This window comes from Rhinopithecus bieti, unplaced genomic scaffold, assembly GCF_001698545.2.
Source record: "Rhinopithecus bieti isolate Rb0 unplaced genomic scaffold, ASM169854v2 scaffold_15500, whole genome shotgun sequence".
NCBI lineage: Eukaryota > Metazoa > Chordata > Mammalia > Primates > Cercopithecidae > Rhinopithecus > Rhinopithecus bieti.
Window position 1 is genome coordinate 84,939 of NW_016808186.1, and position 26,041 is coordinate 110,979.

The 26,041-nt window shown below is 46.5% G+C and overlaps 1 long non-coding RNA gene across 1 annotated transcript in view; it reads left to right on the top strand.

Annotated features, from left to right (window-relative positions):
* The first annotated feature begins 6,724 nt into the window (after nt 1-6,724).
* LOC108537911 (uncharacterized) overlaps nt 6,725-26,041 on the top strand; it is a 32,072-nt gene continuing 12,755 nt past the window's right edge. The window contains exon 1 of the long non-coding RNA XR_001887943.1: nt 6,725-7,250. This is a non-coding gene — a long non-coding RNA (uncharacterized LOC108537911). The remainder of the gene's footprint in view (nt 7,251-26,041) is intronic.

Consider the following 26,041-nt stretch of genomic DNA (forward strand, 5'->3'; position numbering starts at 1 on the left):
TGCAACCTCCACCTCCCAAGTTCAAGCGATTCTCCTGCCTCAGCCTCCCGAGTAGCTATAATTACACGCATACACCACCATGCCTGGCTAATTTTTGTATATTTAGTAGAGATGCGGTTTCACCATGTTGACTAGGCAGGTCTCGAACTCCTGACTTCAAGTGATCTGCCCGCCTTGGCCTCCCAAAGTGCTGGGATTACAGGCATGAGTCTCTGTACCCGGCCAGGAAATGAATTAAAAAAAAAAAACTGTCTGTATTTCTACTTCTTCTTTGGAAAGTCATTCATACTTACTTAAGTTTTCAAATATCACAGTGCAGATTAGAGCAAAGTAATTGTTTATAATCCTTCCACATCCTCCAAGTGTATGGAGAAGCTCGCATTCTTCTTGTTTGGTGCTGTCATTATTTTAGTTGGATATCTTTGTCAATTTTAGTTTTCTCAAATAATGTTTAAATTATGTGACAAATCATTTCTCAATTTTTAATGCGTTAATTTCCTCCACCTGCTTTTCTGGGGTTTAATGTGATATCCACTCTCCCCACAGGATGACTTCTTGAGTTGAATGTTCGTTCCATTATTTTCATTCTTTCTTGCTTAATGTTGTCAGCACGTGAGATTCTGACTTTTCATCTGCGTGCTGCAAGCTCTCAGGTTCTTTCGTGGACAGTTTGTGTCACGGTCATTTTCTAGTATTTAGCATTTTCGGCTTTTGTTTCCTGTCAACCAAACATTAAAAGTTTTTTAAAATATCTGGGTGATATTGTTGCTTTGTTTGCTTTCCTGGTTTCATTATCCATTTTCAATGTTACTGCTGTGAATTTGCACAGTCTTCTTGGGGAGTGATTTGGCTGTATATTAGTCAGCGTTCTCTAGAGGCACAGAACTAATGGAATATATATATATATATACACACACACAAAGGGGAGTTTATTAAGTATTAACTCACATGATCACAAGGTCCCACAGTAGGCCATCTGCAGGCTGAGGAGCAAGGAGAGCCAGTCCCAGTCCCAAAACTGAAAAACTTGCAGTCGGATGTTTGAGGGCAGGAAGCATCCAGCACAGGACAGAGATGTAGGCTGGAAGGCTAGGCCAGTGTCTCTTTTCACATTTTTTGGCCTGCTTTATATTCTAGCCTCGATGGCAGCTGATTAGATTATGCCCACCCAGATTAGGGTCGGGGGGTCCTGCCTTTCCCAGCCTACGGACTCAAACATTAATCCCCTTTGCAACACCCTCACAGACACACCCACAAGCAATACTTTGTGTCAATCAATCCAATCAGGTTGGCAGTCAGTATGAACCATCACAGGCAGTGTCTACAAACAATGAAACATTTACACACCTTTCTACCTAATTCCTGCCCATTCCTGACAAACATTCCTAAGAAAGGAATAGATTGATTTTTCTTGATTTTATATTAGACCTGTTGTATCCATGTCTGTATGTGTGCCAGGGTGAATCACAAAGTCAGGAAGTTAGTGTGACACAGAATAAGAATATCTTTATTCTTTTATGTTTTATTACTTTTTGTTTTTGAGACAGAGTCTCACTCTGTCCCGCAAGCTGGAGTGCAGTGGCCTGATCTCAGCTCACTACAACCTCCACCTTTCCGGTTCAAGTGATTCTCCTGCCTCAGCCTCCCAAGTAGCTGGGATTACAGGCACACACCACCACACCCGGCTAATTTTTGTATTTGTAGTAGAAATGTGGTTTCACCATGTTGGCCAGGCTGGTCTCAAACTCCTGACCTCAGGTGATTCATCTGCCTCGGCCTCCCAAAGTGCTGGGATTGCAGGTGTGAGCCATCACGCATGGCCTAGAATATTCTTGGTCTTATTTCCAATTTTACAGCAACAGCATCTCTTCTGTCTTGTTTCTACTTAAAAAAAACAGTTTGCTAAAGCTTTCTTTGTAGTGCAATTGTGAAATTTCAGGAGCATCCCATGAACATTGAAAAGGAGGTGCATTCTCACTTTTTAATGTATCGAGGATGTGAAAATTAAAATCAGCTTTGTAAATTCTGCCATGTCTGTGAGCTCCCAGCATGTGATCAGTTGACGCTTCGAGCGGGGAAGTAGAGTGCTTTTCCCCTAACGTGCTCTGATCTGGAGCCTGCGTGTATTAACGCTGGGCACACAGCCTGCCCCGACCAGCCATCTGGCTGCAGATGAGCTATGTGGCCACGTGGTCCTTGTGGTTACTGTAGTGAAGCAGAGGCGATAAAACTGTGTTTCACAGGACTCGCGCGACACACAGCTTTGATGTCGGTAAACTAGAACCTCGGAGCCAAATCTGCCCACAGTGAGTTTTCGTACAGCTTTCAAGGTAAGAATTTTCTTATTCTTATTGTCGTTATTGTTGTTTTGAGATGGAGTCCCACTCTGTCGCCCAGGCTGGAGTGCAGTGGCGTGATCTTGGCTCACTGCAACCTCCACTCCCTGGGTTCAAGTGATTCTCCTGCCTCAGCCACCTGAGCAGCTGGAACTACAGGCATGCGCCACCACGCCCGGCTACTTTTTGTATTTTTAGTAGAGACAGGGTTTCACCATGTTGGCCAGGCTGGTCTCGAACTCCTGGCCTCAATGATCCGCCTGCCTCTGGCTCTCAAAGTCCTGGAATTACAGACATGAGTCACGGTGCCCAGCCAAGAATGGTTTTTTACATGTCTGAATAATTTTTAAAATTCCAAAGAACAATAATATTTTGTAATGCATGAAAATTATGTGACACTCAAATTTTTATGTCCATAAAGTCCACTTGGCACACAGACATTGGTTACATATTGCAGCAGAATCGATATGGTTTGCAAAGATAAATGCCTTTACTATCTGACCTTCTACAGAAAAGCTTATCTGCTCTTGCCTTAGGAAGCATGTAAAATACAACACTGTCTGGCACATGGTAGGCATGGTGGAAATCATAGCAATTATTTTGCAATCTGAGAGGATTTCCTGAATTTAACCATTTAACCGAATTCCTCACTACCTTTTGGGAAACTTTTTTTTTTTTTTTTAATTAAGGGGAAATTCAAAAATAAAAAAATTAACTTTTTTTTTTTTTTTTTTTTTTTTGTTTTTTTTTTTTTTTTTTTTTTTGACACGGAGTCTCTGTTGCCCAGGCTGGCATGATCTCGTCTCATTGCAACCTCCACTTCCCGGGTTCAGGCGATTCTCGTGCCTCAGCCTGCCAAGTAGTTGGGATTACAGGCAGTCACCACCACATCTGGCTAATTTTTGTATTTTTAGTAGAGATGGGTTTCATCATGTTGGCCAGGCTGGTCTCTAACTCCTGACCTCAGGTGGTCTACCAGCCTCAGCCTCCGAAAGTGCTGGGATGACAGGAGAATTCACCATTTTAAAGTGAACAATTCAGGGCGCTTGCTGCTTTCACAGTGTTGTGTGGCCACCATTTCTACCTAGTTCCAAGATAATTTCACTGCCCCCAAAAGAAATCCCATTAGCAGCTGTTTTTTATATTGGCTTCCTGGGGGCTGTCATAAAAACATGCTTCAAACTGGGAAGGGGGCTTGAAAGACAGTTAAGCTGTCACAGTTCTAGAGCATAGAGGTCTGAAATCAAGGAGCAAACAGGGTGGGTCCTTCTTTCCTTCCTTCCTTCCTTCCTTCTTCTTCCTTTCCTTTCCTTCCCTTTCCTCTTCCTCTTTCTTTCTTTCTCTTTCTTTCTCTTTCTTTCTTTCTTTTTCTTTCTTTCTTTCTTTCTTTCTTTCTTTCTTTCTTTCTTTCTTTCTTTCTTTCTTTCTTTTTTTTTCTTTCTTTCTTTCTTTCTTTCTTTCTTTCTTTCTTTCTTTCTTTCTTTCTTTCTTTCTTTCTTTTCTTTCTCTCTCTCTCTCTTTCTTTCTTTTCTTTCTCTTTTTCTTTCTCTTCTTTCTTTCTTCCTTTCTTTCTTCTTTCTTTCCTTCTTTCTTTCTTTTCTTCTTTCCTTCTTTCTTCTCTCTCTCTCTTGCTCTCTCTTTCTCTCTTTCTTTCTGACAGAGTCTCACTCTGTTTCTGTTGCCTAGTCTGGAGTGCAGTGGCACAATCTCGGCTCACTGCAACCTCTGCCTCCCGGGTTCAAGCGATTCTCCTGCCTCAACTTCCCAAGTAGCTGGGATTACAGGCGCACGCCACCATGCCTAGCTAATTTTTGTGTTTTCAGTAGAAATGGGGTTTCACCATGTTGGCCAGGCTGGTCTCAAACTTCTAATCTCTACTGATCCGCCTGCCTCAGCCTCCCAAAGTGCTGAGATTACAGACGTGAGCCACCGAGCCCAGCCAGCAGGGCTGATTTCTTCTGATGCTGTGAGGTAGAATGGATTCCATGCCCCTCCCATTGCATCCAGTGGTTTGCTGCCAATATCCCTTGGCTTGTAGGTGCATCACCCCAATCTCCCACTTCATGTTCTCAAGGCCTTCTCCCTGTGTGCATGTCGGTGTCCAGATTTCTCTCTTCTTTTAAAATACCAATCATATAGCATTGGGGCCCATCCTGTTCCAGTATGACCTCATCTTAACTAATGATTAGGTTGGTGCAAAAGTAATTGCGGTTTTCGCCTTTAAAAGTAATGGCGAGGGGCTGGGCACGCTAGCTCCTGACTGTAATCTCAGCACTTTGAGAGGCCAAGGTGGGTGGATTATGAGGTCAGAAGTTTGAGACCAGCCTGGCCAACATGGTGAAACCTCGTCTCTACTAAAAATGCAAAAATTAACGGGGTGTGGTGGTGCATGCCTGTAATTCCAGCTACTCAGGAGGCTGAGGCAGGAGAATCACTTGAACTCAGGAGGCAGTAGTTGCAGTGAGCAGAGATCGCACCACTGCACTCCAGCCTGGGTGACAGAGTGAGCCTGTGTCTCAAAAAAACAAACAAACAAAAGTCATGGTGAAAATTGTAATTGCTTTTGCACCAAAGTAATACATCTGCAAAGATCTTACTTCCAAAGAAAGTCACATTCTGAAGTACTGAAGGGTAGGGTTTCAATATATGAAGTTTGGGGGGGACAAAATGCAACTCATAATATACCCATTCCCATGTCTTTCCAGCCCCTGGCAACTGGCAATGTGCTTTCAGTCTCTGCAGATTTGCCTGTTCTGGACATTTCAGAGAAATGGAATCCTACACAATGCGTTCTTCTGTGTCTGTTTTCTGTAACTCAGCATCCGGTTTTTGACTACCATCCACTTTGTAGCAGGTGTCACAGTGTCAGTCCTCTTTGGGGTCAGGGGACTTTGAAGGAAGTATCTTTCTAAATGCATCAACTGCGTCCTGGACTCTACCATTCAGAGTTTAGAGACTGCACAAGCTAACTGCCTTAGAGCATTTCCCCCATATGCGCACACACACGTGCACACACACACATGCACACACACATGCACACATACACACGCACACACGCACATGCACACACATGCACACATACACACACGCACATGCACACACATACACACATGCACACATACACACGCACACACGCACATGCACACACATGAACACATGCACACACGCATACGTGCACACACGCGCACACACACGCACACGCTCAGACACACGCACACATACATGCACACGCTCACATGCACACATGCACACGCACGCACATACACAAATATGCACACCCACACACATGCACATGCACGTTCACATACACGCACACACACATGCACATACACACATACCCCTGTTTGCACAGGAACTTAATCCATCCAAGTAGCTTACCTTTATAAAGATGTTGCAGTCCAGGCACGGTGACTGTAATCCCAGCACGTTGGGCAGCTGAGGCAGGTGGATCACTTGAGGTCAGGAGTTCAAGACCAGCCTGGGCAATGCAGTGAAACCCTGTCTGTACTAAAAATACAAAAATTAGCCGGGCGTGGTGTCAGGTGCCTATAATCCCAGCTACTCGGGCGGCTGAGGCAGGAGAATTGCTTGAACCTGAGAGGCGGAGGCTGTAGTGAGCCGAGATCACACCACTGCACTCCAGCCTGGGCAACAGAGTGAGACTCTGTCAAAAAAAAAAAAAGAAAGAAAGAAAGAAGAAGAAGATATTACATAGAAGACAAATCCCAAACACCAGATCAACAACATGAACAGATGTAGCACTTTCAAGTGCTCACAAGTGCAGAGAGAAAAGTCCAAGGTTTATTTGTCCTTTTGGGTCTGTTTGACATGAATCCTGCTTCTCTGGGAATTCACAAGCTGCCCTCATTACTAAGACTGATTTTCCCCTTTCTCCTGCAGTTAACCTATTTACCAGAGGACTTCAAAGCTGTTTGCAAATGCTAACTTTTTAAGTTCTTGCCTACTGCTTCGGGGTAGGTAGAGTGTAAGGGTTAACCTACGAGTTGTACATGGATAAATTAGACACAGTCACAGAGCTGCAGGGAAAAACATAATAATAAACATTGTGAAAGCAGGATTAATCATCAAACTGAGCTATCCAGTCATATTTCTTCTCCAAGAAGATTTCAAATAGAAGATGTAAATTTTGGTAGTTAGATAAAATGTCTCAGATTTAAGTGAAAGACACAAAAGCCACGTGTCATCTGCTTTTCCTGAACAACAGTCTCTGCTGAAATATTAGTTCTGCCACCTACAAAGACAACTGAAGGCTGAGGATGATAAATCCGTCTCGGAAGTCACTGAGTTTGTTAGGTATAAAAGCCAAGACTTCAACTGAGGTCTTTGCACTGACATGCGCATTAGCCCCACACTGGGTATCACTGGACTATCACGTACTGCAGGAGGAAGATACAGGCGGCCAGTGTCTTCTCTGGTTTCTGGGTTGGTGACTTTGAAGTTGCTACAGCTCCCACGCCCTCAGCGAGCAGAGTTGCCAAGCAAGTGTGCCGGCTTCCAGAAGCCTGAGCTGCCCATTGGCCCTGGGGAACCACCCTGGTGTCCCCATCCTCTGCGCTGCTGCAGATTGGTGGGGCAGCCCGGGGAGGCTGGCTCCGAGACGTGACTGAGCGTGCCTACACTGGTCCCACAGGTTTTCAGCTGTGGAGTTTGGGATCTGAGCTTGGAGCCCATTTGTTTCTGGCAGTTCGGTTCATATTTTCCACTTGAAGACATCACTTCCCTTCCTTCCAAGCTGGGAGACCAGAAGTCAACAACAAGAGGGTGGAGAGGCCAGATCTCACAATCCACTTGGCTGGGGAGTCCGCTGAGGTTCTTGCATCCTGAAGTAAACTATGGAGAGCTGGTGGGGACTTCCTTGTCTTGCGTTCCTGTGTTTTCTAATGCACGCCCGAGGTAAGAGGCATTTTGCTTTGAGGGAGATCTGCCTAGGCGTGGATTTTTCTCTTCTTGCTTTAAGAAACTCCTTCCAAAGGAGTTGCTGTGAAGTGAATGGGGATAATTTGCCCAATGGGATTAGAAAGGAGACTAAGAGCGATGGGTGGCTGAGAGGGGAGGGAGAAGACGGGCTGCTCCAATTTGGAAACTGGGAATTAGACCCAGAAGGGCAGGATGTTAGCTGATAGAATTTAGATATTCACCGTATTTTCCTGTTTTGATCCGTGTGTCCCAAGGGTTTAAAAAACGACCTATTTAACTCCACGACTCAAGCATGACTGGGCATGTGGGGAACGTCAATCATTTCTTTCTGATTTTAAAAATTAGTTCTGACCATTTCCATATGGTAAAAATAGAGCTGAAACGACTTCATCCCATGGGGCGGATTATTAGACATTTGTTTGCCAGAAGGGTTGCATTTGTTCAGATTTTTAAACCTTTTCCTAAACACTGTCATTCATTCTTGCAAATTAAAACCACCTGAATAGTTTTACATCAAAAACTTCAACAAGAACTTGCAGGCTGGCTGTCCCAGACTCCAAGATTAGAGTTTTTAGTTTCGTGTGAGGACCTCTTTAAGAAACTCCAATGAATTCATAAAGAATAGGATTTAAACAACAATTGAGTAAGTTTCTTTGGTCATTTTAATGTGGCGATTCCAGAGAAGGGAATACCCAGGCGAATCTTAACAGGGAGAAGTATTTCTGTTAGGAATGAAAACACATCCTTCAATGTTCCTGTGGCCGCACTTCCTGTTTATCCTGTTTAAAGACTTGGATGCCATTAAGATTGGAGTTGGCTGTTTATGGGCAGAGGCAATGCTGGGATGGATAGATCCTGGTGGACATAGTCTGGGATCTGTAGTGAGAATTTTTTATTATTCTGTGCTGTCTTCAGATCTCACCTAGTGAGTGGAGGATGCGGCAATGCATTCATTAGTTTCTGTTTACAGGGAGATGTTCAACAGTAAACCCACCTCCCCAGAAAAGTACTTCCAGGAGTTTATATCATTCACAGTAAGAGCCAAAGGTTAAACATATCCCCCTGGGCGAATCAACTTCTACAAAATGCAGTATACAGACAGTTCCCAACTTACAATGGTTTGACACAATGGATCAATTTAAGATTTTTCAACTTTACAATGATGCAAAATTGGTATGCATTCAGTACAAACTAAAACTGTACTTTGAGTACCCATAAAACTATTCTTTTTTTTTTTTTTTTTTTTTTTTTTTTTGAGATGTAGTGTTGTTCTGTTGTCCAGGCTGGAGTGCAATGGCACAATCTCAGCTCACTGCAACCTCACCTCCTGGATTCAAGCAATTCTCCTGCCTCAGCAGCTCAGGTAGCTGGGATTATAGGAGCCTGCCCACCACACCCAGCTAATTTTTGTATTTTTAGTAGAGACTAGGTTTCACCATGTTGGCCAGGCTGCTCTCGAACTCCCGTCCTAAGGTGATCCACCTGCCTCGGCCTCCCAAAGCGCTGGAATTAAAAGTGTGAGCTACCGTGCCCGGCCCCATACAGCCATTCTGTTTTTCACTTTCAGTACAATATTCATTAAATTATGTGAGGTATGCAAACCTCATTATAAAGTCGACTTTGTGCTAGATGATTTGTCCAGCCATTGGCTGATGGAAGTGTTCGGAGCACTTTCAAGGCAGGTAAGGCTAAGCTATGGCATTTGGTAGGGTAGTTGTATTAAACGCACTTATGACATAAAATGTTTTCTTTTTTTTAATGTGTTTTAACTTCTTTTGAAGGAGGGGCCCACTGTGTCACCTAGAGTGGAGTGCAGTGGTTCCATCATAGCTCACTGCAGCCTTCACCCCAGGGGTTCAAACAAATCTCCCACCTCAGCCTCCAGAGTGGCTGGGACTGCAGGCATTTGCTGCCATGCCTGACTAGTTTTTAAAACTTTTTGTAGAGACGGGATCTCACTATGTTGTTCAGGCTGGACTTGAACTTCTAAGCTCAAACGATCCTCCTGCCTTGGCCTCCCCAATCTTGAGATTACAGGCATCAGCCACCACACCGTGTCCTGTGCTAAATTCTTTGAATGACACCAGCACTTCCTATGCACTAGGCATGGATTAACTTAGTTGATTGTCCCTCAGCCCTATGACGGGAGTGTCGTGCCTGATGTCATTTTACAGATGGTGTATTAGTCAGGGTTCTCTAGAGGGACAGAGCTAATGCAATAGAAATAGATATAGAGAGAGGAGTTTATTAAGTATTAACTCACATGATCACAAGGTCCCACAATAGGCCGTCTGCAGGCTGAGGAGCAAGGAGAGCCAGTCCAGGTTCCAAAACCGAAGAACTTGGGGTCTGATGTTCCAGCATCCAGCACGGGAGAAAGATGTAGGCCGAAACACTAGGCCAGTGTCTCTTTTCACATTTTTCTGCCTGCTTATGTTCTAGCCACAGTGGCAGCTCATTAGATGGTGCCCGCCCAGATTGAGGGTGGGTCTGCCCCTTCCAGTCCACTGACTCCAATGTTAATCTCCTTTGGCAACACCCTCACAGACCCACCCAGTATCAATACTTTGTATCCTTCAATCCGATCACGTTGACATTCAGTATTAACCCTCACAGATATGAGTAAACTGAGGCACTGAGGATTTGGACGGGGGCAGCTGGCAGCAGAATCTGAGCTGTCTTGCAGCTCTCTCTGGGAAGACTCCAATGAGCATCCTGCTCTATCCCAAGCCTTGTCTTCTGAAAATCAGAATCATCCCTTCTCCGAGTGTTACAGGAAAAAGGTCCGGATCCAGAGCCCAAGACAGGGTTCTTGGATCTCGCTCAATAAAGAATTCAGGGCAAGTCTGTAAAGTGAAAACAAGTTTATTAGGAAAGTAAAGGAATAAAGGAATGGCTACTCCACAGACAGAGCAGCCCTTAGAGCTGCTGGTTGCCCATTTTTATGGTTATTTCTTGATATGCTAAAGAAGGGGTGGATTATACCTGCCTCCCCTTTTTAGATCATGCAGAGTTCCTGACATCGCCATGGCATTTGTAACTGTCATGGTGCTGGTGGGAGTGTAACAGTGAGGACCACCAGAGGTCACTCTCGTCGCCCTCTGGGTTTTGGTGGGTTCTGGCCGGCTTCTTTACTCCAACCTGTTTTATCAGCAAGGTCTTTATGACCTGTGTCTTGTGCAGACTTTCAATCTCATCCTGTGACTCAGAATGTCTTAATCATCAGGGAATGCAGCCCAGCAGGTTTCAGCCTTCTATTGCCCAGCCCCTTTTCAAGATGGAGTCGCTCTGGTTCCAGTGCCTCTGACACAAGTAGCGCCCCATAGGGACGTTACAGGAGGGACTGGAAAGAAAGTGAGGTCTGGATCAGGGCCCTTCTGCGTAAATACGATGATGTGAACTCAACAGCTGGGTATGTCCTGGGTAATTCGTTAAATGCACAGATGACCCTGTTACATCCTCAGCCATCACCAGCTGGAAATGGAGCACATTCCCAAGATCCCAGAAACATTCTGCAAGGCTGGTGGGATGATTGCTATGAAGTACTTAAGAAAACAGATTATTGATCAGAATAAATAGCTAATGCATGTGGGGCTTAATGCTTACGTGACGGGTTGACAGGTGCAGCAAACCACCATGACACATGTTTACCTATGTAACAAACCTGCACATCCTGCATCTGTATCCTGGAACTTAAAGTTAAATACAGAAAACAGAGTATTGTTAATGGTTAATATACTATAATCATTATTATGATTACTAAATTATCAATACAAAACAAGATAATAATAAGAATATGGCCATATTCCTAATAGAGGTTGACATTTTAGCACCCCCACATTTGCACTGTATTTAATTAGTATTTGCCATCCAATCCAGAGGGACATGAAGGAACATGAGACACAATCATGTCTTCTAACAGCTGAGAACCAGAAGTGGAAACCTCAAAGGGCAGTGTATGAAATGTCATTTATTGAGGGAAAAAAGGAAAATTATAGGGTTTGATAGAAGAAATAAGCACTAGTGTTAGATAATCAGTAGGGTGACTTTAGTTTACAATAATCTATTGTAGATTTCAAAATAGAAGAGTTGAAATGGTTCTAATATGAAGAAAAGACAAATAGTTAAGGTGGATGGATATCTCAAGTATGCTGATTTGATCTTTACAAATTATATAAATGTATTAAATTATTACATGTACCCTGAAGCTATGTACATCTCTTATGCATCAATTAAAAAGAAAAGAAAAGAAAAGGATACATGTCCAGGATATACACTAGCTAAGACAGTCTCTTCCAAGTCTATTGTACATTATTCCCTTATCAGATTTGAAACCTGAGAGTTCCCTGACCCCCCTCACAGGACGTGCGACAGGGATGTGGTTCATCTGTTTGACCACCACACACTGAAACCTCTTACGGGAGGCAGAGCTTGCAGATAGGCAGATACAGCAGCTAGCATGAGTGTTTTTGAGCTCTGGGCCCCACGGTAGCATCTAGGGGTGGGTGCCTGTGAGCCCTGAAGCCCCAGTGGGTGTGTTACGGTGCTCTTTTAGCTCTGCCATCTGCAGGTGGCTTAAGTGTTAACTAGCTCAGTGTCCTCTTGGTACCCGAGTTCTTTTTTTTTTTGAGACGGAGTCTCACTCTGTCGCCCAGGCTGGAGTGCAGTGGCCGGATCTCAGCTCACTGCAAGCTCCGCCTCCCGGGTTTACACCATTCTCCTGCCTCAGGCTCCCGAGTAGCTGGGATTACAGTGCCTGCCACCACGCCCGGCTAGTTTTTTGTATTTTTTTAGTAGAGACGGGGTTTCACCGTGTTAGCCAGGATGGTCTCGATCTCCTGACCTCGTGATCCGCCCGTCTCGGCCTCCCAAAGTGCTGGGATTACAGGTTTAAGCCACCGCACCTGGCCAGTACCCGGGTTCTCGTCCAGCATCCAGGAAGAATCAGGTCACACGAACAAACTGAAGGATGGTAAATGCAGAAATGTTTGTTGCCAGATGGAGGTGACTCTCAGCGGGATGGTTGGGGAGCTGGAAAGGGGATGGAGTGGGAAGATGATCTTCCCCTGGAGTTTGGTTGTCCTGCGGTTGATCTCTTCTCCAGCCATCCCCAGCTGAACACCTCTCAGTGTTCAGATATTTCTCCTCTTCTCTCCTTCTCTGCTGTGCTGCTCTTCAGTTCCTCTGCTTTTCTGCTCATCAGTCTGTCTGCACGTGGGTTCTGGGGTTTGGGGTTTGGGGTTTATATGGGTACAGGACAGGGGGCCATGGTGGGTCAAAAGGCAACATTTGGGCACAAAAATAGGAATGCCTGTTTCCATTTAGGACTACAGGTTTTCAGGCTTGAGGGTGGGGCCTTTGCTGGGGAACTGCCCTCTTCTATCTAGTATCTTCCTGCCTCCTGTCCGTATCAACATGACTTAAAAATGTGTGTGCATTTGTACAGAGCTGTGTTTCCATGTAGAGACTAAAAAAACTTATGAAAAAGACCACTCAGAGCTCTGAACAGTAGCACATCATATTTCTGAGTACTTCCTGTTGAGTAAAGATAAGTCAGGTGTTGCGCCAAGTATTTTTCATTACTTGCTGCATTAGGTTGTCACAGGCTGTTTAGTTTACTTCTAAAAACTGGGATATGGGGAAGTTGTGGGCCGGGCACAGTGGCTCATGTTTGTAATCCCAGCAGTTTAGGAGGCCGAGCTGGGTGGATCACTTGAGGTCAGGAGTTTGAGAACAGCCTGGCCAACATGGCAGAACGCTGTTTCTACTAAAAACACAAAAATTAGCCAGGCATGGTGGGGGGGTGTCTGTAATCCCAGCTATTCAGGAGGCTCAGGCAGGAGAATCGCTTGAACCTGGGAGGAAGAGGTTGCAATGAGCTGAGATTGTACCACTGCACTCCAGCTTGGGTGACAGAGTAAGACACCATCTCAAAAAAAAAAAAAAGTTATGATGATCGCCTAAGGTGAGAAGCCATACCATGCTAGGGTACAGAACCCCAAACCACGCCAGCCTCATCCTATGTCTCAGTTATATTTTTCTTGACTTGCTTCCATTCTGGTGCCCCCTCTCTCCCTGTCCCCTCCTTCTCTGCAACCATCCTTTGATCTAGCAAATTTGTAGCTTGGAAAGGGAACCACAAATGGGTCATTTCCCTGCCATTGTCACCTTGGGCATTGCAGCCATTTAGTGCAGTGATTCTCTGTCTTTGATGTGCAGGTCATCACCTTGAAGCGAGGAGGTATTAAAAACACCACCCCGGTCTCCACCCACTGAGATCTTTATTCAGTAGGCGTGGGTCGGGCATTTGGGAGCTGGGAGACCTGCATCTTAAGAAGCACCCCAGGTGATGCCCAAGCGGAGCTATGTGCTTCTTTTAAGAGATGATGACTCTGTGTGCAACCATCTGGTTACCTTTGGGTGGAGTCTCATGGATCCCTGCCACAGTGGGGAGGCAGCTCTGTGGTCTCCAATTCGGTGATGTGTCATTCAATCTATGCAGGCCCAAGGTGACACCCCCAGGTACAGATGCTGCCATCCAGCCATTCTCAACCAGGGATCATGTTTATCCACAGGGACACTTGTCAATACCTTGAGGCAGGGATGCTCCTGGCATCTAGTGGGTGGAGCCCAGGGATGCTGCTCAACACCCTGCAGTGCACAGGACGCCCCACAGAAAATAATGATCCAACCTCATATGTCAGTAGGACTGAGGTTGAGGAATCTTGCCTTAGCATGAGAGATACTGTCTGTCTGTCTGCCTATCTATAGATCTATCTATCATCTACCATTATCCATCGACCTATCTGTCTCTACTATATCCACCTATTATCTACCTGTCATTTATTGATTATCTATGTCAGTGATTTTTCTACCTGTCGTTTATTATCTCTGTCAATGATTTTTCTGTCATCTATCTATCTATCTATCTATCTATCTATCTATCTATATCTATCTATCATTATCCATTGATCTATCTGTCTCTATTATATCCACTTATTATCTATCTAATCTCTGTGTTGATCTATCTGTCAAAAATTTTCTCATTTATTGATTGTCTATTAGCTATCATTCTGCATACTTATCTAACTATCCAACTCTCATCTCTATTATCTATCTGTCTATCTACTTCCTTAACCAACTCTCATGTCTATCATCTATCATCTATCTATCTGTCTATCATCTATCTACCTATCTATCTTTCTACCTACTTCTCCAACTATTCAACTATCTATCATCTATCTATCTATCTGTCTATCTATCTATCTACCTACCTACTATCTATCCATCCATCTATCAACCTATTTATCTAGCTGTCCATCATCTATCTATAACATTTTTCTGCTACCCAGGGATAATTGTGTTCCTCAAGTAACACTTGGCAATGTCTGGAAACAATTTTGGTAGTCGCACTGGGATGGGTGTTCTGGCATCTGGTGGGTGGAGACAAGGCATGTTGTTCAACACCTTACAGTGCACAGGACAGCACCCATGACAGAGAGTTATGCAGCTCCAAGTGTCATTAGTGCTGTAGTGGAGANAACCTATTTATCTAGCTGTCCATCATCTATCTATAACATTTTCTGCTACCCAGGGATAATTGTGTTCCTCAAGTAACACTTGGCAATGTCTGGAAACAATTTTGGTAGTCGCACTGGGATGGGTGTTCTGGCATCTGGTGGGTGGAGACAAGGCATGTTGTTCAACACCTTACAGTGCACAGGACAGCACCCATGACAGAGAGTTATGCAGCTCCAAGTGTCATTAGTGCTGTAGTGGAGAACCTGCTGTTAGTCATAACTTCTAACCCTGGGAAAGGGGACAGGTTGGAAATGTCATGCTCCGGTACACTATAGGAAGTATAGTATAGTTGTACTGTACAGTATAGGAGGAATGGTATAGTTGTCTGGGGCATTTTTAAATGGATCTTACTGTCAGAATGAACTTGTAGTATCTTTCCCTCATACGGCATAGAGCCATTGCACATATAACCCAGAAGCTAAGCATTCCATAGTTTCCTTGTTGGAGTAGGAAGGGGCTGTGCAGAAACAGTCTATGGCTATTTGGCACCTGAGTGTGAAGACATCTGGCAAATATTGGAGCACATAGTCCAAGAAATGTCTCACCTTCCTTGGATAACAACTGACCCTTCCTTTGAGGCCCCCCCTCCTCTCTCTTATTGGCACACAGAGGGTAGAAAAGTGGGGTTCTGCCTCCAGATGGCGCTCTCCCAGACACCGCTCAGCTTCTGGGAATTCCCCCGATGGATCAGGGGCCAGAGGCACTTACACCTGTCAGCGATGTGTCCAGCCACAGTGCTGAGGCTGGGAAACTCTGCTGTGGCCTGTGAATCCCAGCCTCTGGGAGTGCTTCAGATGTTTAAAAACCCAAGAGGAGTCATCGCATCCACAAAAATCTTCACATTTTATGTGGCAAAATTAGATTGTATAAAAGCTTGAAAAACATTTGCAAATCTATCTGTCTCCCAAAAAACAGCACATGCTGGGATTGGGGTGATTTTTAAATTTTTCTTCTCTTGATCTTTGTTAATATGTATATGAGTCAAGTTTCTCCAAAGAAATAGAACCAATAAGATATGTTTATATCTAACTCTATATATACCTGTATCTCTATCTGTCTTTCATCTATCTCAAAAGTCTACCTATCTATTTATCATCTCTTTATCTATTATCTATCTGTTCATCTATCTTTATCTATCTCCAATATCTATCTTCAATATCGATCTATCTATCTATCTATCTATCTATCTATCTATCTATCTATCAATCAATCAATCATATATCCCATCTACCTATCTATTGACCTATCTATCTAAAATATATTTGTTTTCCTTACTTGGGAGGCTGAGGCAGACAGATCACTTGAGCTCAGGAGTTCAGGGCTGCAGTGAACTATGATTGCACCACTGCACTGCGGCCAGGGCAACAAAGCTAGACCTTGTCAGAAGAAGGAAGAGAAGGAGGAGGAGGAGAAGGAGAGGAAGGGGAAGAGGAAGAGGAAGAGGAAGAAGAAGAAAGAAAAAGAAGAGGAAGAAGAGGAAGAGGAAAGGAGGAAGGGGAAAGGGAGAAGGAAGAAGAGGAAGAGAAAGAGGAACAAGCAGAAGCAGAACAAAGAAAGAGAAAGAAAAGAAAGAAAAAAAAGAAAAGAAAAGAAAACAAAGAAAAAGAAAGAAGTGCATTTCAACCTAAGAACATTTCCTTAAACCCGAATGAATGCCTCCTGAGGTTTTTCTAAAAAATATTTTCTTATTGTATTATAATCACAATAAAATGCAATTATAGCCCCACATAGACCTGCTGATCCAGAATCTGCATGTGGCTGGATTCTGGGCTGGTCTGGAATCTTCATGTGGCTGGATTCTGGGCTGATCTGGGCATGGAGGCATGTGCCTGTAATCCCAGCTACTCAGGAGGCTGAGGTGACAGAATTGCTTGAACCCGGGAGGCAGAGGTGAGCTGAGATTGTGCCATTGCACTGCAGTGAGCCGAGATTGCACCGACGCACTCCAGCCTGGGCAACAGAGCAAGACTGTCTCAGAAAAAAAAAAAAAAAATTAAGGAAGAGTATTATTCAGGGCATGGGCCAGGCATGATGTTGCTGAGATGAAACTGTCTCCAAATTCCCAAACCCTGGTTGTTTCCACTGAACCAGGCTGTCCAATGGCATCCCCATTGTTGTTGACCATGTCCCATGGTTTAACTCTGTTGTGAGCCAAATTGTACCCTCCTCAATTTTACAAATGGAAGTCCTAACCTGCAGGACCTCCAATTGTGACTGTGTTTGGAGATGGGGTCTTTAAAGAGGTGGTTCAGGCGGGGTGCGGTGGCTCAGGCCTGTAATCCCAGCACTTTGGGAGGCTGAGGCAGGCAGATCATGAGGTCAGCAGATGGAGACCATCCTGGCTAACACAGTGAAACCCCATCTCTACTAAAAATACAAAAAGTACACACACACACAAAATTAGCTGGGCGTGCCTGTAGTCCCAGTTACTTGGAAGGATGAGGCAGGAGAATCGCTTGAACCTGGGGGGCAGAGGTTGCAGTGAGCCAATATCACGCTACTGCATTCCAGCCTGGGCGACAGAGCTAGACTCTGTCTCAAAAAAAAAAAAAAAAAAAAAAAGAGGTGATTCAGGCAAAACGAGGTCACTAGGTTGGGCCCTGATCCAACAGGACTGCAGACCTTATAAAAAGAAGAGATGAGGACTCAGGGAGAAGATGGCATCCACAAGCTAAGGAGAGAGGCCTCAGGAGGAACCAGCCCTGCCCACACCTGGATCTCAGACTTCCAGCCTCCAGGCCTGTGGGGGAATCAATGTCCACCGTTTAAACAGCCTGGTCTCTGGGACTTTGCTATGGCAGCAGCCACAGTGGACAAACACATTCGTATTCCAATGAATGAGTTACCTCTGTAAGGGCTGAATTGTGCGCCTCCAAAATTTATATATTGAAGGCCTAATCCCTAGGACCTCAGAACATGACTGTGTTTGGAGGTGAGGTCTTTAAGGAGGTGAGAAGGGTACGATAAGCTCAGGAGGTTGTGCCCTGATCTAATAGGACTGGGGTACTTATAAAAAGAGGAGATGAGGACACAGACACACACAGAGGGATGACCCTGTAAAGACACAGGGAAAAGATGGCATCTACAAGTCAAGAAGAGAGGCCTCAGGAGGAACCAGCTCTGCCCACGCCTTGATCTCAGAATTCCAGCCTCCAGGACTGTGGGAGAATCAACGTCTGTTGTTTCTAAGCCACCCAGCCTATGGTATTCCATGATAGCAGCCTGCAATGGACTAAGACATCTCATAAGAAGAGCAGATGAGGACGCAGACACACACACAGAGGGAGGATCACATGGGGACACAGGGAGAAGACAGCATCTCCAAGCCCAGGAGAGAGGCCTCAGGAGAAAACGGCCCTGCCCACACCCTGATCTCAGCCGTCCAGCCTCCAGGACTGTGGGAGAATCGATGTGTTTTGTGTATCAGCCACCCAGCCTATGGTATTCTGTGACAGCAGCCTGAAATGGACTAAGACACCTCATAAGAAGAGGAGATGAGGACACAGACACACACAGAGGGACAACCCTGTGAGGACACAGGGAGAAGACGGCATCTACAGCCCAAGGAGAGAGGCCTCAGGAGGAACCAGCTCTGCCCACACTTTGATCTCAGACCTCTGGCCTCCAGCCTCCAGGACTGTGGGAGAATCAATGTCTGTTGTTTATAAGCCACCCAGTCTATGGTATGCTGTGACAACAGCCTGAAATGGACTAGGACACCTCATAAGAAAAAGAGATGAGGACACAGACATACACAGAGGGACAACCACATGGGGACTCATGGAGAAGACGGCATCTACAAGCCCAGGAGAGAGGCCTCAGGAGGAACCGGCCCTGCCCACACCTTGATCTCAGACTTCCAGCTTCCAGGACTGTGGGAGAATCGAGGTTGTTATTTAAGCTGCCCAGTCTTTGGGATTTTATTGTAGCAACTCTGGGAAGCGATTACCAAGTCTCTGTCCTGCAAAGTGAGATCCATGGATCTGTAGCCTTGACATCCCCCGGGAGCTGACGAGAAACACTGCGCCTTGGGCCCAGCCAGACCTGCTGAAGCATAGTCTGTGTGTCACCCATGTCCTGAGGGATCCGCGTGCACGCCACTCTGGGAAGGCTGGTTTACCACACACCATTGACCTGTGCCCCATTGCATGGTCTGTGGTATTTTCCTCAAGTTTTCCTTGCACCAAAGATGTCTTGCCTTTTGTGATGAATGATCATTCCTTCCTCTTTGAAACAAAATACTTCAACCTCTGGAGACACTGTCTGCTGTGTTACAGACATACACTGAGGCCTGAATTCTCATTACCAATGGTTGCTCTAACAGAGCTTCAATCTGCAACTGCATAATACGGTCACTGGGAAGTCAAGAGCGGGGCCAGTTGGTTGACCTTCTGGGGAGAGGCTGGGCTGCTTGGATGCCGAGACCGTGGAGGATTCATGGGTTCTGAGGAGCAGATCATGCACCAGGGTGGCCTGCTCAGCTCCGACGTCTACAGCCGCGGTGAGCTTGAGTGTTAGGGAGTCCCTGGATATTCATGTTGAGGTGTGCAGGAGACTCCAGCTGTGTTTGATTTCCTGCCCTGCTGCAAACAAAAACTTCATAACCAATTAGAAAACAAAACGGATTTCATCTTATCCATGGGGATAAAGTGGAATCATCCCTTGGCAAATAAGGCCCACTGGGAATAAGATTCCCCATTGGGGCAGCAGCCTTCCTTGTCACTTTCTGTTGTCACCTACGGTCCTAACCTAGTCATATTATTTAATGTTTTCTATTCTGTGAATCATGCCGTCCTGGGAGAGAGTGAGATGGAGCCTCTTCGGGGCCTGCCAGGCACTCTCCCTAGCGTGGAAATAAAGGAAAACCTTGAGTTCCTTCAAGGGAAATGTCAAGGGAAATTCCAGGCACCTCACTGGCCTTGAGAAGTACATAGAGCCGCTTAGTAAGCAAGAAGGTGATTGTAGCGTAGAACAACAGCCAAGGAAGAAAGGGCCTCAAGATGTTCAGTTTCCTGTAAAGACTAAAGATAACATCCTTTTTCGAGAGGAGTCTTGCTCTGTCACCCACATTGCAGTGCAGTGGTTCAGTCGGCTCACTGCAACCTCTGGCACCTCCTGGGTTCAAGCGATTCTCATGCATCAGCCTCCCAAACAGCTGGCACTACAGGTACGCGCCACTACGCCCTAATTTTTGTATTTTTAGTAGAGACAGGGTTTCAGCATATTGGCCAGTCTGGTCTCGAACTCCTGACCTCAGGTAATCTGCCCGCCCTGGCCTCCCAAAGTGCTGGGATTCCCGGTGTGAGCCACCATGCCCAGCCAAGATAACATCTTACTATATGGCCCTGAGTTGATCTGGAACCCAGACCCCCGCCAAATAAAAAATGCCATCTGCTGGCTCGTAATCGAGTAAGAGAAACTGAGGCCTGAATTCTTATTGCCAATGTTTGTTCTAAATTCCTTCCCTGGAGTGTGTTGTGGCGGGAGGGGTGTGGAGGGGGGTGCAGGGAGGTGCTAGAGGAAGTCACACCTATGGGCCAAAACTAGCATTCATTTTTGCTGACCCCAAATGTTCACACAAAGCTTCACCTCCTTAACCGATGACAAATCAGAGAAGCTTTGAATCCACATTAAGCCCCTGCTTCCAGGTATCCCGCCTTTTTAGGTCAAAGCAATGTATAGCCTGCATGTATTATGGCTTTGCCTGTAACCTCTGCCTCCTTGCCACTGAAAACCCTCACCTACTGGCCACCCAGGGGGTTGGGTCTTAAGGCATCAAGGAAGTTGCTTGATGCCCTCTAAATAGCTTGGAATAAACGCCTCACTTCCTTATACTGCAATCCCGATGGCAGTGTTCGCCTTTACTGCACCGGGCTGGTGGACCAGAGTTGAGTTTGTTGGAGGTGTTCGAACCAGGGCAACCCCAGCTTGAGTAGGGGCTGGGTAAAATGAGGCCGAGAGCTGCTGGGCTGCATTCCCTGATGGTCAAGGCATTCTAAAGGTACAGGATGAGATGAGAAGTTGGCACAAGATTCAGGTCATAAAGACCTTGCTGATGAAACAGCTTGCTGTAAAGAAGTTGGCCACATTTTACCAAATCCAAGATGGCGACGAGAGTGACCTCTGGTGGTCCTCATACTACTTTCCCACCAGCGCCATGACAGTTTACAAATGCCATGGGAAGGTCAGGAAGTTACCCTCTACGGTCTAAAAAGAGGAGCCATGAATAATCCACTCCTTGTTTAACATATCACCAAGAAATAACCATATAAATGGGCAACCAGTGGCCCTGGGGCAGCTCTGTGGAGCTGAGACTGCGCCATTCTTTATTCCTCTACTTTCCTAATAAACTTGCTTTCATTTTATGGACTCGCTGCAAATTCTTTCTTGTGCAAGATCCAAGAACCCTCTCCTGGGGTCTGATTTCAGACCCTTTCCAGTAACAAGTTCAGTCACAAGAACCATTATCATATGCTTTCTATATATTCACATATATATTTTTTAATTGCTGAACTGGAGTCAAAGAGAAACCTTAGGATTTGCCTGAAGGAAGTTAAGATTTGTTCTTCTCGGGCTCCTTGTGCCAGCTTTGTAGAACCTCAGAACTTTCCCCTCTGTGGGCTTCCTCAAGCTGAGAAGGGTTCTATGGGTTTAAGACCCACTAAGTGGCTTCAACCGCAGCAGCTGAGCCCAGAAAGATTGCTTTAAATGAACCCACACTTCAGAGAAAACCAGTACAATCCTATGTAAAGAAATAAAAAACAGGCCGGGGCAGTGGCTCATGCCTGTAATTACAGCACTTTGGGAGGCCGAGGTGGGTGGACCACTTGAGGCCAGGAGTTTAAGACCAGCCTGGCCAACATGGTGAAACCCCGTCTCTACTAAAAATACAAAGATTACCTGGGCGTAGTGGCACGCACCTGTAATCCCAGCTACTCGCGAGACTGAGGCAGGAGAATCGCTCGAATCAGGGAGGTAGGGGTTGTAGTGAGCCAAGATTGCACCATTGCACTGCAGCCTGGGCAACATAGTGAGATTCAATATCAAAAACAAAAAAAAGGCTAGGCGCGGTGGCTCATGCCTGTAATCCCAGCACTTTGGGAGGCCAAGGTGGGCGAATCACGACGTCAGGAGTTCGAGACCAGCCTGGTCAACATGGTGAAACCCCATCTCTACTAAAAATAAAAAAAAAAATTAGCTGAGCATAGTGGGAGGCGCCTGTAATCCCAGTTACTCGGGAGGCCGAGGCAGGAGAATCGCTTGAACCTGGGAGGCGGAGGTTGCAGTGAGCTGAGACTGCGCCATTGTACTCAAGCCTGGGCAACATAGTGAGGTTCTATCTAAAAGAAGAAAAAGAAAGAAGGGGAAAGAGAGAAAGAGAGAGGGAGAGAGGGAGAAGAGGGAGAGAGAGAGAGAGTCGAGGAGGGAGAGAGGGAGAGAGAGAGAGGGAGGAGGGAAGGAAGAGGAAGGAAGGAAGGAAGGGGAAGGAAAAAGAAAGAAAGAAAGAAAGAAAGAAAGAAAGAAGGAAGGAAGGGAAGGAAGGAAGGGAACAATTGCTTTAAAGGGCTTTGTTTCTCCAGGGCACGCAGATCAAAGGATATTGGATTGAAGAGTGAAACAGAAGAGCCTGTGTGAATTTACTAATGTGGTTGCACGTCCTGTGATGACTTCAGCTGACTCTAATTCAGTTCCGTGGTGTACAAATCCTGGGGCAATAGCTGTAACTGGGGTCAGGGATTTAGACAATCTCTGTGTGTTTCTTTCTATTTTCTGCGCAGAGCCTGCCGGGAGCTGATTTTCTTCTTTAGATTGAAGTAAATAATTCAGTGGGAAGCAGAGGTCTTGCTGTGGGTCGATTGCTCTCCTGTGCTGCGTGGCAGCTGTGCTGGTGGCAGCTAATGTTCAGTGGGCATTGGCCTTGACATTGCATTATTATTATTTGAGCAACGGCACGTTCTTTGCTTGGCAAAATTGCTGTTTGTTATATTGACTTTCTGGGGTCATGGCCCGTGAAGTGTTACCGAAAATCACGGACACGAAGCAGATGGATTAATTGGAGAAAAGACATACAAATGTATTTAACGTGTATACAGGGGAGCATTCAGAATGAAGACCCCCAAGTTACAAGGGGAGATTGTCTATTTTTATGCTTTGGTTCAACCAAGTCTGGATAGCTGTGTAGAAATAGGGTTGGACAAAAAGGGCCTGATCCAATGCTGAAGGTCTGAGCGGGGAAACCCAGCCAGGCCTGTGTATCTAGATTCTTCTGGGCCTCTCTCTCTTTTTTGTTTTTTTTAGACAGAGTCTCACTCAGTTGCCAGGCTGGAGTTCAGTGGCGCAGTCTGGGCTCATTGCAATCTCCGCCTCCCAGGTTCAAGCAATTCTCCTGCCTCAGCCTCCTGAGTAGCTGGGATTACAGGCACGCACCACCATGCTCAGCTAATTTTTGTATTTTTGGTAGAGACAGGGTTTCACCATGTTGGCCAGGATGGTCTGGATCTCCTGACCTTGTGATCCGCCCACCTCGGTCTCCCAAGTGCTGGGATTACAGGCGTGAGCCACTGCGCCCGGCCTGTGCCACTCTTTATACAGATAGGATAGAGGGAAAGTTAGAATCCTGTTTTTAGGTTTTATGGCTGGCTTTGGGGGAGAGGCGTTCTTGTTTCTGGGACCCGTCTTGGGAAGAGGGATTCTAGTTCCTTCGGTGCCTCAGGGGAGAATGGGACTCAGAGACAGGGGACTGGATAAGTTCCGAGAGAAACGTCTGCTTCTGAGGCTGCTGCTGAGGCCTGCACTTGGCGGTCTTGTTTAGTAAGCCTGAACCACATGTAGGTCTGAATCAACGTAAGGAATTTGGGTGGGGGGCAGGGGAACTCCAATAAGAAGCATCTTTGAATCTGGCAGAGGTGGAATTGGGCCCAAGAGGGGTTTGGTGACTGCGGGCTACAGAAGAATGCTTCAAAGCGCTGTGTCACATGGCTGGGGTCCTGAGCACAGCTTTACCGGGGGCTCATGTGTAACGCTCGGCCCTCCCACCCACCAACAGGAGCCATTTAATCGACATCTCCAGGATGCCAGCAACCGAGGACCATTGTCACAGTCCCAGCACAAAATGAGGCTGCTTTCTTCTTGGGGGTTTAGGGATCCTAGAACACAAGGATTTGATTAAAAGCTGCTGAGTTCACTAAGTATAAGCAGAACAAATGGGAAACAGATCTCCTGTTCCTGCCCCGTCTTATGTTCCCGGTGGAAAATAAACCCCGTGAAAGCAATAGCACCATGTGCAACCCCGACCTTGGAGACAGAGACCCCGGAGTTAGCATCGTCTACCTGGGACATCTCCCAGCCCAGGGTTCTTACTCCAGGCCCATGAGGACCCCAGCTGTGGCTTTGCTGTAACTTCCCTGGAGAGGAGAGAGGACAGGGGGCCCTGCCCGGGAGATAGATTTCCTGCCTGGCGTGCAGGACTGGAGACTGTCTCAGTGCCCAGGCCGCCTGATGCTGGCCGGAGTCTGCCTTGTTTATGTAACGAGGTCTGGGTGTGACTGACAACAGCCTCGTGTGTGTGAGTCATGAATGTAGCAACTTCTGGCTGCAGTGTAACCCCTGAAACCAGGCAAAGCCTAAAACCCCCAGGCTCCACTTCCTCTGTGACACTCCCCACCCTCAATTCCTGTCATCCCCCAGGGTCATCCAGAGCATCTCAAAGCTGAAGGAGCCTCCGCTGCAACCTGGCCTCCTGCTGCAGGATGAGACGAGCTGTCTGCAGCCCTCCCATGCCACCTGCCTGTTTTATACAACAACATTTCAGAGAGGAGGGGCTGGGAGGGGAGAGATAACACTGAGGCCTTTGGTTATTTAGGGCAACAGCAGGGAGTGGCCGGGTGCTCGGATTGGGAGGAGATTGTTAAGTAGTTGCTGAGGGGATGCCTGGAATTGCTGGGATGGGCCGAGATACAACGCAGTGAAAGATATTGGTCAGCGGTGAACACAGATTGGAATGTAAATTCTCAGGGTGTGTGCACAGCTGAGACGCTTAACTTTGGGGTCCTGGACAGGTGTCTCGACTGGAACTACTGGCAGCCTTGGAGGGGAGATATCGCACGGATCCAAGAGGCTGAGGTGGCTCCTGTTCCCGAGCCCAGTCTGAGCAGCTTGGACCATGATGACCAAGAGAGCTGGAGGAGGCCAGGTGCAGTGGCTCACGCCTGTAATCCCAACATTTTGGGAGGCCAAGGCAGGCGGATCACTTGAGGTCAGGAGTTCGAGACCAGCCTGGCCCAACATGGTGAAACCCTGTCTCTACTAAAAATACAAAAGTTAGCTGGGCGTGATGGCATGCACCTGTAATCCCAGTTACTTAGGGGGCTGAGGCAGGAGAATCGTTTGAACCCAGGAGGTGGGGGTTGCAGTGGGCTGAGATTGTGCCACTGCACTCCAGCCTAGGCGACAGAGCGAGACTCCATCTAAAAACAAAACAAACAAAAAGAAAACAACAACAAATAGGGAGAATGCTGGAGGGAGCAAAGAAGGGCTGGATTGTTCTTCAAGGCGAGCCTGCAGTGATCACTGGCAGCAGAGAACATCATCTGAGAGGGACGTGGGGCGCTCAGAGTTTGAGAGAAATGGCTGTGTGGGATTTGACCTGCGATGGCACCACCAGCTCCCAGCCTCCAGTCTGGGTCCAGGGGCAGCTGCTGTGTGTACCCTGGGCTCAGAGTCCCCCTCCCCTCCAAGGTTTGTGACTTTGTCCTGACTTAGGGGCTCCTGTCTGGGGATGCACCTTCTGCTCTGGAGAGGCCCTGATTACCTCCACAAGGACCCGCAAACCTGCCTGGGTGGCATCTGGCTGGAGCCATGCCACAGGCTGTACGAATCTATGTTGGAGCCCTTGAACCTTCCCACAGAGCAAGCATCACCCAGGCAGACAGATTTTGGGAGGGAGACAGACATCAGAGTGGGAGAGACCCAGCACCGAGGGCTCACCTGGTTCCCCCAGGATTAGTCTCCTCCAGGGCTTAGTGTTTGAGTGAGAGGTTGTCCCCCCTGGACAATTCTGCAGATTCTGACTCTGCTCCTGCCTTGCCCTGAACGTTCCGGAACCTCAGGTTCTTCGTTTGGGGAATATGCATGCTGGTCATACCAACATCCTCGGGTGGGCGGATGAGATGCTTGGGTGCCTGGCA